At 41.4% G+C, this 15281-nt stretch overlaps 1 protein-coding gene across 1 annotated transcript in view; it reads left to right on the top strand.

Moving 5' to 3' along the window:
• The window catches only part of LIX1 (limb and CNS expressed 1), a 56236-nt gene that overhangs the window by 1245 nt on the left and 39710 nt on the right, over positions 1 to 15281 (top strand). The window lies entirely within an intron of this gene.

Here is a 15281-nt window from a genome sequence, read left to right as displayed (position 1 = left end):
CATGTATTAGTTTTGTTAAAAAGGTACTGTGTTTGAAATGTTTTGTTGCAAACAAAAGTTAACAATAAATCACCACTGAGCTCTTAAATTTTGATAACAAATGATAACACTTTCGTTAAAAGGCCAATAAAATAAGATGTCTTCCCACCTCTGCAACAACACGTTTCTCCCCCCCCACACACACACACAGACTAACAACTATGCATGGCAGAGTTATTTCAAAATCTTTTTTTAATGATTATGAAAAATAATTCAATCAAGATTTCCAATTCTGGCAATACTATTAAACCATTTGTCATGTAACTTTGTTTCTGGAACCAATTTGATTTCCTGCTGCTGCAAGACAGACTATCTTCGCCTTGTATCTTATCTACAGTGGGGTTCATATTACAAAGGGCTTCTGAAACAGAACTTTGCTATGGAGCTGCCCAAAAGGTAAAATGCATATGGAATTTTTTTTTTTTTTTAACTTCAATAAGTTACAGCTTTCTTCTTTGGGAATCTCATATGTTTGTCTCCATCAAAACATCAATGGTTTGGATTTTTGCTTTCTGATTGCTGAATAATGTTCATTTCCAGATGTCCTTTTAGTTTATATTTCTCATATGTGTGATGAAGAAATGTTAGGCAATTTTATTCTATCAAATATTCTTCCTAGAAATTAAATTGTAACCAATTTGCCCTCTAAGGCATCAAGTGAAAAACCTGCTCTTTCTTTTTTCCTTCTTCCTTTATTTCTCTCTTGTTCTCTTGGTTTCCTAATTTTCTTGCTTGCTTTTAAATACTGTTTTCAAGCATGTGTCAGTAGCTGTGTTAGAACTAACAAAAATCTCTCCCCACCCCCTCCCGTCTAGCCTGGAATCTCTTCAGGTTTGGCATGTTTTTTTAAGTGAAGAGGCAAGAAAAGACTGCATATCTCCTATCATAGCACTGAATTCACTAGTGAAGGGTAAAAGGGCTCTCGAGCTAAGACTTTAATTGTAGAGGACCAGGGATCTTGCGCTGAGGGTTTGGATAGTGGAAACAGTAAAAAGAAATAGAGGTAAAATGTTTCACTGAGTTCATTGTGAATTTAAGAAACTTCATCTGAAATTATGTGGACCACTTTCTGAATCCAACTAAATCCCGGCAGCTGTTTACAGTTTACCAGAGAAAATAAGATAGAAAAAGGTTCAAATAAAACGTAACTTATGCCCTGTCATCTAGGCCTTTGTGGAAACTCTTTTATGCAGCAAAGAAAAGAAGTGTCACACACTTCGTTTATTAACACTGAACTTAAATTTAATCAGAGAGCACTGCCTGCTTACCCTAGAATGGGCTGCCACTCTGCGACTCTGCTCGCAAGGCTTAATAGGCTTGAATTTTAACTACTGAGCCTCTCCCTTCAGGTGTTTCTAATCTGAAAAACGACTAAATGAAAGGAAGCCAAATGGCAGAATTCTGTGCCAGGGGTTTTTATGTTATCGAAACATCCAACCACTCACCGTCCTCGTGGAATAAATGGGAACAGGTTCACTTACTTGCCGAGGCAGACTTCACAAGAGCCTATGCCGTGCCTTGGCAAGCTACCATGCACATGCCAGGGTTTAGCACATGGACTCATTTTCTTTGGCACACCCGTAAGTCGCTACCACCGCACGCCTGCTTTACCCGGCCTGTAAAAAGTCCCCATCAACCTTGAATAGCGGGTTCTAAGCAGCCTCCTCTCCTCTAGTCATTCCTGGCTCCTTCTCTCCCCCCCCCCCCAGGCCAGTCTTTTTCTGCCAGAAGGGAAGAACTGAGCACCTCAGCACATCACTGCCAACTCCATAAGAAAAATTACTGCCTTGCTTTCCTGCAAGATGAAAAGCCAGTTCAATCATGTTTGAAACCATACACAGTTGAACAAGGGAGCATAGAAAAATAATAACATTTAAATGTGTTTTTCTAAATTTCTCTTCTGTACATGCAAAGGTAGTTTTTTTTTTCTCTTTTTATTCTTCTGAAACATAGAATACAAGAGAGGTACATTTGATTAATTTGTTGCCCTCACTTGGCTTTCAATTTTGTATAAAAACAAGCAAAAGTAAATTGAATTTTCTCTTTAAGTTGTTCAGGAAAAGTACCCAGAGAGTTTTCTGGTCTGGGACCAATGCACATGGGGATAGTTATATTCATTTAAAGAAATAAAATATGAATGCTTTTCTCAGCCAAGGAGGTCCTCCACATGGCATTTTTTATTGCACTGAATCTCTAGTTTGTGTTAGGCAAGGTGTTCATCTGACAAAAGTTGTAATTTGTTTATTTTCTTTCCTGAAAGGAAATGAATTTCATGACATTTTCCCCCTTTCCTCTATTTCGAGTTTCAAATGAAAAACAATGGAAAGAAATTTTAAATGAGGTGGGCTCTCGATTTGTAATTTGTTCGTCTAAGCTGGCACGGGGCTGTTCTCCACTGCCTGAATGTCTCCACTTTGTAACAGGTATCTCCAGGAGTCTGTACCGCCCAGCAGAATCTCTGTGCAGAGGAAGTAAGGCATATGTCCATGTTGCCTTCCATTCTTGGCTTTGTGCAACATCCAATTTCTTTTCTTGTGTCATGCGTCACAACCTAAGATGAGCTATCCTGAAAGCAGCCTTTGTCAGCTGTCTTGAGTCTGTGTGTAAGCTTACTATCTGTTGGCCATAGTTTAACAGATTCTCACATGCTTGCCCAAAGGAAGTCACCACCCCCTGATTTCAAGATGTCTTCACGTTCAGATCCTATCCTGTTAACTCTTCAAATAGCAAGAGCATCATAAGCTTATCTGCCATCTTTGGGATCTTTCTTCATGCATCATTAGTAATGCTAGGATGTCAAGTCCTCATCCTGTGATTAAGACAGTATGCTAAGAATGTTTATTCTTCACAGCATGTCAATAATGTAGGTACTATTGTGATTTATAGTGAGAGAAGTGAAGTTGCTGGAGCTTAAGGTAACCTGCTCAAGGCCACACCTAATGAAATGATACAGCCAGGATTCAAATTCTATATTCCAACTTCTCACCTTTAACTGATACAAGACATTGCCTCTCAGAAGACTTATATTGCCACGTCATTTGTGTGGTCATGGCAGTGTCTGTCAGGAAAACAGAGGTGGGACTGAAATGGACCTTTCTGGGTATTTGGAGAGAGTCCATTAAATAAGCTTATCTGAGTGGCAATGTAACAGGAGAGTGAGAGGGGAAGGGAATTTTTGAAGAGAGAGAACAGTTTGCCAAAAGGCAGATCAGGCAATACAAGAACGACGCATCAGGGAAGGTGGAGACAAGGCTACAAAGGCAGGTGGAATCACACCCAAGTGCAGGCAACAGGGAGCTGTTGGAGCTAACAGTGATGCTAGATTAGTTCTGAAAGCATGGGGCATTATGTTGTATTGGGGAAAAGATTGTATTGACATCTGTTGAAGGTACACTTCCTGATATTAAGTTGGGGAGAATTGCAGCTTTTTTACAGCAAGAGTCCTTTTGCCCATTCAGGCAAGATACAAGAGCTGTAAATGTAAACATGCCTATAGGGAGAAACCACTGTCACTAAATAAAGCCAAAATTATGACAAACTTTCTCAAACAGATAGTTACAAACTATCTTAGTTGTCACTGAAACCCTGAGAATGTGTGGGTTTCTAGCACTGATTTATAAAGTAATGTGTTAGACTTCACTAATGTTCCCCAAAATTTTGCAATGAAAACAAATTAGGTGGAACCTTTACTAAACATTGCACAATGAGAAGAAAACTTTGTCACGTATTTGAAGTTTGTTAACTCTTCCATTTGAGGAGACACTTTTCTGTATGAAAGCTTATATTTATCCCAGTTAGGTGAATACCTCAAAAAGTACATTTTTACCCTTTGGAAAAATTGAACCAGACTATAGACCTTTTAAATATCTTAGTAATCGTGATTCTGGCTGTATAGAATGCAAGAGAAGAAAAATTCTCAAGAGTCAAGTATTTTCCCCGCCCCATGCTTTTTAGCATAGTTATCTCAAATCTATAAATTTGATGATACATTTATGGTTTCTGCATTTCACATAAAGGGATGGAATAGGAAGTGAGAGATGAAGGCACTTGTGCAGTAAAAGCCCTCCACGTATTGCGTTGCATTCCATCACAGAAAGTGTGCTGGAAAGAGCATGGTTAAAACACAAAAAACAAAAACCTCTACTTCTTGCTAGCTCATTTTGGATTAATGACTACATCTTAATTACAATAATTTGAACTCTGATAATTTTAGCATCTAAACTCTGGATGCCTGTTCTACTGAAGAAGACTATTCAAATGCTGCTGCTGCTGTTGCTGCTAAGTCGCTTCAGTCGTGTCCAACTCTGTGCGACCCCATAGAAGGCAGCCCACCAGGCTCCCCCGTCCCTGGGATTCTCCAGGCAAGAACACTGGAGTGGGTTGCCATTTCCTTCTCCAATGCGTGAAAGTGAGGTAGCTCAGTCGTGTCTGACTCTTCACGACCCCATGGACTGCAGCCTACCAGGCTCCTCCATCCATAAGCAAGAGTACTGGAGTGGGGTGCCATCGCCTTCTCCAATTCAAATGCTAGTTTTACTTTATTGTAGGATACAACTATTTTTATTTTGACTTATTTCAAGAGAAAAATGCAGGTTTCAGTTCAGCTATCTGTAACATAAGCACTGTTCTCCTTTTTTCAGTAAAGATACATTTGGCAGAGTTTAAATACTAATAGTGTCAGAGGAAAATTTTTCAAAATGGAAAAAAAGGAAGAGGCTTTTTGATCACTTAATGGCAACATCTGTCTTAATACATTTATTTCTTAATATATAAATAAGATTTAACAAATCAAAAAGAATATTGATTGACACCAATCCTGTGATCAAGTCTGTCGCTTCTCCATGGTCTGCAGTCTCATCTCACCATAGGCTTTTTTTTTTAACAGTTAAGATTTGTTAGCCTGAGCTCAACTTTAACAACCTCTGAAACTCATGTGTTAAGTTACAGCCCATAATAGGATACAGCTGCACAAGGGTGAGTTTCTAAGTTATGATTTTTCTGTTTAAATGATACGGTTTTACTGATTATGTGCTACAGATTGATTTAAGAAATGTAAGACAACTTTAGAAGCCTTTCATAAAAGAATCTTCTTTATTGAATACATTTCATATTGACATTTTAACCCCAAAGGCTCTTATTCCCTTTCTTCCATGTTCAAATGCTCACATCAGTTTAATCTGTCAAGGTAGTTTTTAAAACTCCTATTTTAAAAGAAAAAGGGGGAAAAAAGAATCCTACTGAAAGTTTAATAATGATAAAACAGGCAATTATTACAGTCCCTGTCGTTTTCTACATTCTCTTTCTGGTGTCCTTGGAATCCTGTTTGCACTATGGTTTCGCTTTGTTTTTCCCTTCCTCTGCGATGATAATCAGTTGATCCCTATTTTGATCCATCCCATTACACAGCTGTGGGAACCCATCATTTAGTCACCACTCCTTTGGCACTTACGGGCTGCATAGTGTAGTTTCCGTTTTTCTCACAGGGCTCTGCCCCATGAGTTATGGTTTTGCTGGCATGTTTTTTCCACATCTCAGTTGCGACTCCCAGGAGGGCAAAGCCATACGTTGCACTTCTGTGTAGCCACCAGAGGCGTCCCTCACGGGGCCAGGCACCTTGCAGGTGTACAACAGACTTTTTTGGTTGCTGATTCACTGGTTTTCTCCCTCTCCAAAAGGAGGAAAATTTTTCCCATGTCAGGTGAAATACGATGAAATAAATGGTACTGGGACTTACTAAGCCATCATCCATTGACACCTTAATCATAGCCTAATTGCACACAGGGTTCAGTTGACAGCTCTGTGAGACAGGAGGGTGCATCTTCTTCAGAAGAAGAAGGGGTTCTGAAAATAAACACAGCCACCTCAGATGACTTCCCCAGAGCACTGCCTCAGGTTGACCTTGGTATTGTGATATCACTCAGTCATGTCTAACTCTTTGTGACCCTGTGGACTGTAGCCCGCCAGGGTCCTCTTTCCATGAGATTCTCCAGGCAAGAGTACTGGAGTGGGTAGCCATTTCCTTCAGTGGATCTTCCCAACCCAGGAATCGAACCCGGGTCTCCTGCATTACAGGCAGATTCGTTACCATCTGAGCCACCCGGGAAGCCCCTGGCCTTGGTAGAGCAGCCCAAATTATCCCACCACACTGACACAGTGACTCAGATCGCCAGTTCTTATTTTCATTCTCTCAGTCTACCCTCAACTCTGAATCACCAGAGGCTGTGTACATCAAGCTGTCTGCGCCGTGTACAAAAACCCAGTTAAATAGCTGTGGCAGGGTCATGAATAGCTTTCTTATAATGACTATACCTGGGGAAAGTTCGTGACATACCTAAAGCCACATTTGCACAGATCTGACCATTTTAACTAAACGGAACTGGTCGGCAAAGCAACAGTGTTTGCTCTTTTGTTTGTTTTTTGTTTTCTTGGATCTTTGGTTGTTATCTAAAGTCAACAGTCATACAAAGTCTCTCTCTTTTTTTTTTAATTGGCATATAATTGCTTTACAATGTTGTGTTAGGTTCTGCTGTACAACCAAGTGAATCAGCCATGTGTATCCATATAGCCCCACCCACCCCCACCCCACCTATGCAGGTCACCACAGAGCACCGAGCTGAGCTCCCTATGCTATATTGCAGATCCGCGCTAGCTAGCTATTTTACACATGGTCGTCTATTTACGTCAAGCCTAATCTACCAGTTCATCCATTCTACGCTCCCTTCCCTTCTCTCGCTGTGTCCACATATCTGTTCTCCACGTCTGTGTCTCTATTCCTGCCCTGGAACTAGGTTCCTCTGTTCTATTTTTCTAGATCCCACATACATGCGTTAATATAGGATATTTGTTTTTCTCTTTCTGACTTACAGTGCAAATGCAATGCCCAGGGGTACGTGGGAAAGATATATACTTCCTAGTTGCTTAAATGGATTACATCAGGTTTCAGGTCTATGTAGCTCTTGTGATTGGATGACATCATCTGAACCATGATGTACATGAAAACCACGCTTGGGAGTTCAAGTGCTGCTGTTTAATGGTGGTATATTTAATGACCTTTTATTTTGTCTTTGTGATTCCATCTTGTTCCTTAATATTCTCTCTCTTAAAAAATTACCTTCTTAAAAAGTTAACTTGTACTTCCAAAGATTTTTTTTTTTTTTTTAAGTTTCATTTAACACAAGGAGCCTGGCCTGGAGCTCTGGAGCTCTGGAGCTCCTAGAGGGTCAGCTAGGAGGCGGGAGGGAGGCTCACAAGGGAGGGGATATATATAGATAGATAGATCAATTCAGTTCAGTTCAGTTGCTCAGTCGTGTCTGACTCTTTGCGACCCCATGAATCGCAGCACCCCAGGCCTCCCTGTCCATCACCAACTCCCGGAGTTCACTCAGACTCACGTCCATCGAGTCGGTGATGCCATCCAGCCATCTCATCCTCTGTCGTGCCCTTCTCCTCCTGCCCCCAATCCCTCCCAGCATCAGAGTCCTCTCCAATGAGTCAACTCTTCGCATGAGGTGGCCAAAGTACTGGAGTTTCAGCTTTAGCATCATTCCTTCCAAAGAAATCCCGGGGCTGATCTCCTTCAGAATGGGCTGGTTGGATCTCCTTGCAGTCCAAGGGACTCTCAAAAGTCTTCTCCAACACCACAGTTCAAAAGCATCAATTCTTCGGCACTCAGCTTTCTTCACAGTCCAACTCTCACATCCGTACATGACCACAGGAAAAACCATAGTCTGACTAGACAGATAGATACAATTATGACTGATTCACGTTGTTGTGTGTCAGAAACCAAGACAACATTGTAAAGCACTTATCCTCCAATAAAAAAAGTATTGTTTCAATTTCTCCCCTAAATGATTTATAGCTCAACTTTAAATTCTAAAGGTGAAAATCAAAGCAAAAAGAATGATGTAATTTTTTTTTTTTTGGAGAGTCTTCCAAGAGGTTAATTTTGTAAAACAACCCAACGGATTTAATTCCCTTAGAAAACGTGTTCAGGATGGAGAACAGGGACCAGATCAGAAGAAAAGAAAAAGGAAACAAAAGAAGAAATATGATCAGCTGCCCAACTGCTGCAGGAGCTAGGCACTGACTTTGGAGAATAACTAAAAGAAAGCTACTAATGCTGGGAACAAAGCAAGACTCTAGGCTGTCTCATATCTGTGTGTGGTTGTGGCTACCTTTGAGAGAGTGTCTACAGAAAAGAAGACGTGGCCCAAGTTTCTTACATGTTGTACACGACACATAAGCAGTGTCAGCAAGATTCCGTTAGCCTGATCAGAACTTGTCAGAGCCTGAGAATGGTTATAAATGTTTAGACAGCTGGCTCTGTTGGTCACTGTCCTGGTGTTTGCCAAGCCAAGCACAAGACCTAAAGGAACCCAATTTTGCATGAATGTCAAATTGGTAAGATGCCTTGAGCTTGCTCCTTAAATTATTTGGAAATCCTTTTCCTGTTTCTCCTCAACAAAACTAGGGGATCACATTTACAAAAACAAGGTATATGTGATTGAATTACTAGAACAGAAAATGCTGTTCATTTTATTTAAAAATATCACCTGCTAAGAATAATTTATAGTTAAAGATTATGTTAAAACATTACATACCATAAATCCATCTGTTTGGAGGCAGAGAATCGATTTGAAACTATGTTTCTCATCTTGAAAGCCTCTAACTAGTTTATCCTAAAATGGTAGCCTTTCCAATTTGTCTTAGTTTTTGGCAAAGGAAATTTTTACCCAGCTAGAATTTTTTCTCATGTAAGGCATAAAAAAATGGGCTCTTTTTTCTGATAGATTTATGACATACTTTTAAGATCCCTTATTGCTGACAAATGACTGTCTTTCCAGTCAGGACTTACCTCATATTAGGTAATTGAACTGGGCAATGAACTATAATATTTCTACTTTCCCGAAGCATAAGAGTTATTAACATTAATTTGAAATAAGCATCAGTTCCTTTCTGTAGTTTTTCCTAACAGCAGGTCTGTTACCATTAGCATTCATCAGAAAGTGAAAAATTGGACAAACATCCGTGTTTCCAGATTTTGAGACATGTAGTATTTCTTCCCTTTATTTTCTGGCTATTATGAAGCTTTGACTTTACCAGTGAATGATATTAAAAGAGTTTTCTCATTTCCATCTCTGAATTCTTCACATATCTTAGACACAAATTAAATAGCCCAATGTGTACAATTAGAGAATTTTCAGACTTCAGACTATTTTCAGAATGTTTAATGATATGGTTTCCAACCTAGGAACAGTCAGTTTCAAAGATGCAATGTGCCAGCATATAATCATGCCCTTTCCTTTCTTCCTTCACCTTCTCCAACCACAAATAATAGCTAACCCTCTAGTGCTTACTATGCGTGAAGCTCTGTTCTGAGCATTTTCCATTTTAAGCTTTACAGCAACCCTGTAAATACTGCCTTTTACAGAGAGAACAGGGGCATTCAGTAGGTATGGAGCACTCTGCCTGTTCCATCTCCTACCCACTCCTTGTAGATTTTTTTGCCTAAGCTCCCACCAGAGAAACACTTCTCCTGGGTTCACCCAGATGCACAAGAGCAGCCACACGTTTCTCCATGTGTCTGTGCCCTTGTTTTTATGAATGGAGCCTCTGCAGACAGCACAGCACCTCACAGACAAAGGACAAGAAAATCGGTGCCCCTGCATTTCTCACCCGCTTGCATAAGCCTGGGGCACCGGAACAATATAATTAATTTCCAATTATTAAAAGAGGCAACGTCCCCTTGCTGTGTTGCTTATCAAATCGTACCCCCTTCTTCATGGCATGCTTTCCTATCACTCCCACACACAATTCCTCCACTGAGGCATTACTATTTTTCCTACTCTTTTTGTCAAATGCCACTCTCACTTTTTTAGTTTCTACCCCCTTCCCCATCCTGGTCTAAATCTCATTTTTCTGGGGAGGTTCAACTTAGACTCTCCTCCTCTGCATAATTTTTCTGTCCTTTTCAGTCCACATTTATCTACATTTCCCCTTAAATGTACTTAGTTCAGTTCAGTTCAGTTCAGTCGTGTCCGACTCTTTGCGACCCCATGGACTGCAGCACTCCAGGCCTCCCTGTCCATCACCAACTCCCGGAGTTCACCCAAACCCATGTCCATTGAATCAGTGATGCCATCCAGCCATCTCATCCTCTGTCATCCCCTTCTCCTCCTGCCTTCAATCTTTCCCAGCATCAGGGTCTTTTCAAATGAGTCAGTTCTTCGCATCAGGTGGCCAAAGTATGGGAGTTTCAGCTTCAACATCAGTCCTTTCAATGAACACCCAGGACTGATCTCCTTTAGGATGGACTGGTTGGATCTCCTTGCAGTCCAAGGGACTCTCAACAGTCTTCTCCAACACCACAGTTCAAAAGCATCAATTCTTCGGTGCTCAGCTTTCTTTATAGTCCAACTTAGTTATTGTGCCATAAATTTTAGAGCTCTAAATATTACCTTAAAATCATTTCTGTTATACAATGTAGCAGTCTAATATTTTGTTAACAAATTATATTATGAATTCATTATTTCTGCAATCAAATTGTAAATCTTTATGTGCAAAGGCCTATTTTGAGTTGTGTTTTTTTTTTCTTTTTGACTCTATGCCATCAAGGTCAGGGTCCCCAGATAGACCAGGGCCTCATTGCTGTTTAATTTTGGTGTTCTGTTCCACTGATCCCAGAGAGACTACTTTCAAATCCTTTTCAACACTATGCTCCAGGCAGTCAACATAAATGGAGAACTGACACTTTAAGACAAAAGTACTTAGATCTCTGTTCAGGATAGCCACAAGCTCTAGTTATCATGAAAGTAAAATCCTAGCTGGCAAGCAACTAGCAATCACCCTACCCAGGGTTCATCTTCCTGCACCTGCTCAACCATCTCCAGCTGAGACATGGCTGCCACCAACACACCCATGCTGGGTGGGCACCATGATGGTTCTTATAAGAAATCTCCTATTCTAGAAGGAAGTCTTAATCTCTCCATGAATTGTACTTTAAAAGTACTCCAAGAGTACTTTCACCTCTCTTCTGTATGTTCATTCAATTGCACGGTTCAGATATGTAGTATTGTTTAGAGTCCAGATGAATTTAGCAACTGCTTCTACATGAACAGGCCTGTGCTAGATACCAAGGAGGATACAGAGAAGAATGAACCGGAGTTCCTGTCCTCTGGAATCACAATTTGCTGTTAGGTAAATAACATACAACTGTTCTCTATAAGATGAATTGTTATCCCAAGGCATTTCATTCCTCTGGCCAGAAGTAAGCCCAGCCAAATCTGACTTGATAAATTTAGCCAGGAGCACCACATCCATTTTGTTAGCATGCTTTATAGGAGATTAAGTGCTAAGACACTGGGCCACTGATGGAATAAGAGCACAGGAAAGGCCATTCATGTGGGTTGGAATCAGGAAGTAAGGCATGATGGAGGAGGTGGCATTTCCTCTGAAATTTGAGAGTAAATTGGATGGCTAGAAAGGAGAGGCAGAAACAACACTCAGGGTAGGAAGGAGGACTTGAACCAAAGCACAGGGGGAAAAACCGTGCAGTATGTGTTCAAGGGCAAGTGAAGTCCCTGCCTTTGCTGAAGCTAATGGAGGCTTTCTGCTAGGAAGGGTCAAAGGTTGGACGGTTAAGGTGTTCCACATTGCTGGATGTCTTCATTGGTCAAGTGCCTTCTGTGAAGCTTTAATGCTGAACTTTATGCTCAGAAAGAAAGCTGGAGGAAGGGGGAAACCTCACTTAACGAAAGACTTACTTGGAGATCTAGTCACTCCTCTGGAGACTCTCGTGTTCAAATTTCAAAACACAGTGAGAAAGAAAGTACCCACAATAATGCCCATCAGCTGCATAGCAAATTGTCTTCTTATTGATAGGAAAGTATTCAAAACCTCTGAAGAGGTTTGTTTTAGTCAGCTTGGGCTGCTGGAACAAAATACCACAGAGTGGGTGGCTTAAACAACAGAAATATAATGGTATTTCTCACAGATCCAAGATAAAGTTGCTGGCAGAATCAGCGTTTTGGTGAGAGCCCTCTTCCCGGTTTACAAATGGCTGCCTTCTTGCTGTGTCCTCACAAGGCTGAGAGAGGAAGCTGTGGTGTCTCCTTCTACTCTTATAAAGATACCAGTCCCATCGTGGGGCTCTAACCCTCATCAGTTCAGTTCAGTTGCTCAGTCGTGTCTGACTCTTTGCGATCCCATGGACTGCAGCACTCCAGGCCTCCCTGTCCATCACCAACTCCTGGAACTTATTCAAACTCATGTCCATTGAGTCAGTGATGCCATCCAACCATCTCATCCTCTGTCGTCCCCTTCTCCTCCTGCCTTCAATCTTTTCCAGCATCAGGGTCTTTTCAAATGAATCAGCTCTTTGCATCAGGTGGCCAAAGTATTGGAGTTGCAGCTTCAACATCAGTCCTTCCAATGAGCACCCAGGACTGATCTCCTTTAGGATGGACTGGTTGGATCTCCTTGCAGTCCAAGGGACTCCCAAGAGTCTCCTCCAATACCACAGTTCAAAAGCTTCAATTCTTCCGTGCTCAGCTTTATTTATAGTCCAACTCTCACATCCATACATGACTACTGGAAAAACCACAGCCTTGGCAAAGTAATGTCTTTGCTTTTTAATATGCTGCCTAGGTTGGTCATAACTTTCCTTCCAAGGAGTAAGCGTCTTTTAATTTCATGGCTGCAGTCACCATCTGCAGTGATTTTGGAGCCCCCCAAAATAAAGTCTGTCACTGTTTCCAGTTTCTCCATCTATTTGCCATGAAGATCTTTGCAACCCCATGGACAGTATGGTCCATGGAATTCTCCAGGTCAGAACACTGGAGTGGGTAGCCTTTCCCTTCTCCAGGGGATCTTCCCAACCCAGGGATCAAACCTAGGTCTACCACATTGCAGGCGGATTCTTTTTCAGCTGAGCCACAAGGAAAGCCCAAGAATACTGGAGTGCGTAGCCTATCCCTTCTCCAGGGGATCTTCCAGACCCAGGAATCGAACCGGGGTCTCCTGCATTACAGGTGTGTTCTTTACCAGCTGAGCTATTAGTTTACATCTAACCTCATAAGGTTACATCTAACCCTCATAAGGACTTCCCTTGTGGCTCAGATGGTAAAGCATCTACCTACAATGTGGGAGACCTGGGTTCAATCCCTGGGTCGGGAAGATCCTCTGGAGAAGGAAATGGCAACCCACTCCAGTACTCTTGCCTGGAAAATCCCACGGATGGAGGAACGTGGTGTGCTACAGTCCGTGGGGTCGCAAAGAGTAGGACACAACTGAGCGACTTCACTTCACTTCAACCCTCATAACCTCATCTAAACCTGACTATCTCCCTGAGTCCCCACCTTCTAATAACATCATATTGTGAGTTAGGGCTTCAGCATATGAATGTGTGAGAGACACAAATATTTAGTCCAGAACAGGGTCTATTATATGCGTCTGAGAAAGCAATGTGGAGCAATGGAGTGTGATTAAAAAATCTGATGTGCAAAGTCAACTCGGGTTAATTTGTTTTTGTTTTTGTTTTTTTAACTCTCAGATATTATAATCTGATAGTAGTTACAAAAAGGAACTGGATTTCATGCTATCATTCCTAGGATCTCCCCAACAATTCTCTCTCCTTCCACTTCTTCTCATACCCCTAGCGTCAGCCATTTGATATTCTATTTCTGTATAGTAATTTTTCCAGTTAAACATCAGTAGCCTCATCAAAGGTAAGACCTATGTATGGCCTATGAGTGTTAAACCCTGAAGTTGGAGGGTCGCTCAACTTGTCCTGACTCCAGCATCAGCCAGCTTGTTACCCATCTGATTTCTCTGGATCTCCAGCTCAGGATTCACTGCCTCTCTCCTGTCTGGTGTCAAGACTCCCCATGAATGATTAGTGTATCTTGTCCTGGCTTATGAATAAAAGCCCTTTTCCTTTAGTGTCCATTCAAACAATGTAGAAACTCTTCAAAAAGTATTTCACTAAACTTTGGGAGAAATAATGCATAGCCAGAAAAGTATGTGTTCCAGACTATAGGCCCCTGATCCCCAGGGAGAAGGCACAACCAGGCAGAGAGACTTGACCTTGACTTGTGTTCATGCCCCTCTTCCCAGGAAGCCGGTTCCAAGGCCTTCCTCAGTCTTTTGTCATTTGCTGTTGTTCCTCTTGTGGTCTCATCTTTAGTCATTTTTCCTTGAAAGGAGGGACTGGAATGTGAGACTTAATCACAGCCCCTTCTGAAGCCCGTGACTGTTGGGGGTTTACAGTGTTGCTTTTAGCCAGAGCAGAGTATTGGCTGAAGGTTGATCAGGACACCTGTTCACATGACACAGACTAACATTCACTGTGACAATTCCAAGCTGGAAATGTGTCGAATCATGTACATGGAGAAATACAAATATGAACCCTTTGCTTTGTTTGACTGCCAAAGACAAGCATCAGAAAAATGGTCCATCGAAAATGGTAGGTGAGGTAATTCTTGTGCAGGGTCCCCTACACTTTCCCTACCGACAACTTCACAAAGGCAGCACGTCTTGCATAACTTTCATGGCATCAGCTGTTCAACCAACATTTATTATGCTTCTAAAATCCTCCTGATAGATGTAGACACGCATGAAAACAACTTAAATTCCATTATAATTAGGAGTGGCTCAGAATGAGCAAAGAGGAAGACTATACATCCAGACCAAACTAAGTTAAAAATCCCAAGGCTGAGAGTTAATAGCTGTGTGACTGGACTGTACCCTGAGCATCTTTTAACTTCTTATCTCTAAGTTGTGGATGATAATACCTATTTCTAGAAGGTGTTGTAAGAATTAAATGAGAAAATGCCTAATACCTGGCATATAATAGGCACGTGATAAGGGAGACAAGAAGAGCAACTTCTTCCTACCTTACCCAAGGCTTCTCCAACTTTAATGTGCATCAGATTGCCTGAGAATCTTGTTAAAAATGTAGACTCTGGTTCAGTAGGTCTGGAGTGGGGCCTGAGACCCTGCATTTCTAACAAGTCCCCAAGTAATATCCATGCTATCTCTCAGAGAACTACAATTTCCAGGGGAAGGGTTTAGAGATTATTTTGGGTTTGTTTTCATTTTTAAGAAGCTATTTCTGGAGGCAGATCTTAAAAAAAAAATGAGTAGGTGCCAGCCAGGAAGATGACAGAGAATGGAAAGGCATTCAAGAGGGCAAACAGAAGTAAGGGGCTTGCTAGTAGCATAAAAAGCCTGAGAGAGAGGGGGGC

Source organism: Bos indicus, chromosome 7 (genome assembly GCF_029378745.1).
Source record: "Bos indicus isolate NIAB-ARS_2022 breed Sahiwal x Tharparkar chromosome 7, NIAB-ARS_B.indTharparkar_mat_pri_1.0, whole genome shotgun sequence".
In the NCBI taxonomy this organism is placed as follows: Eukaryota; Metazoa; Chordata; class Mammalia; order Artiodactyla; family Bovidae; genus Bos; species Bos indicus.
Note: the sequence above shows the minus strand (reverse complement) of the source record. Positions and strands in the feature narration are given on the sequence as shown.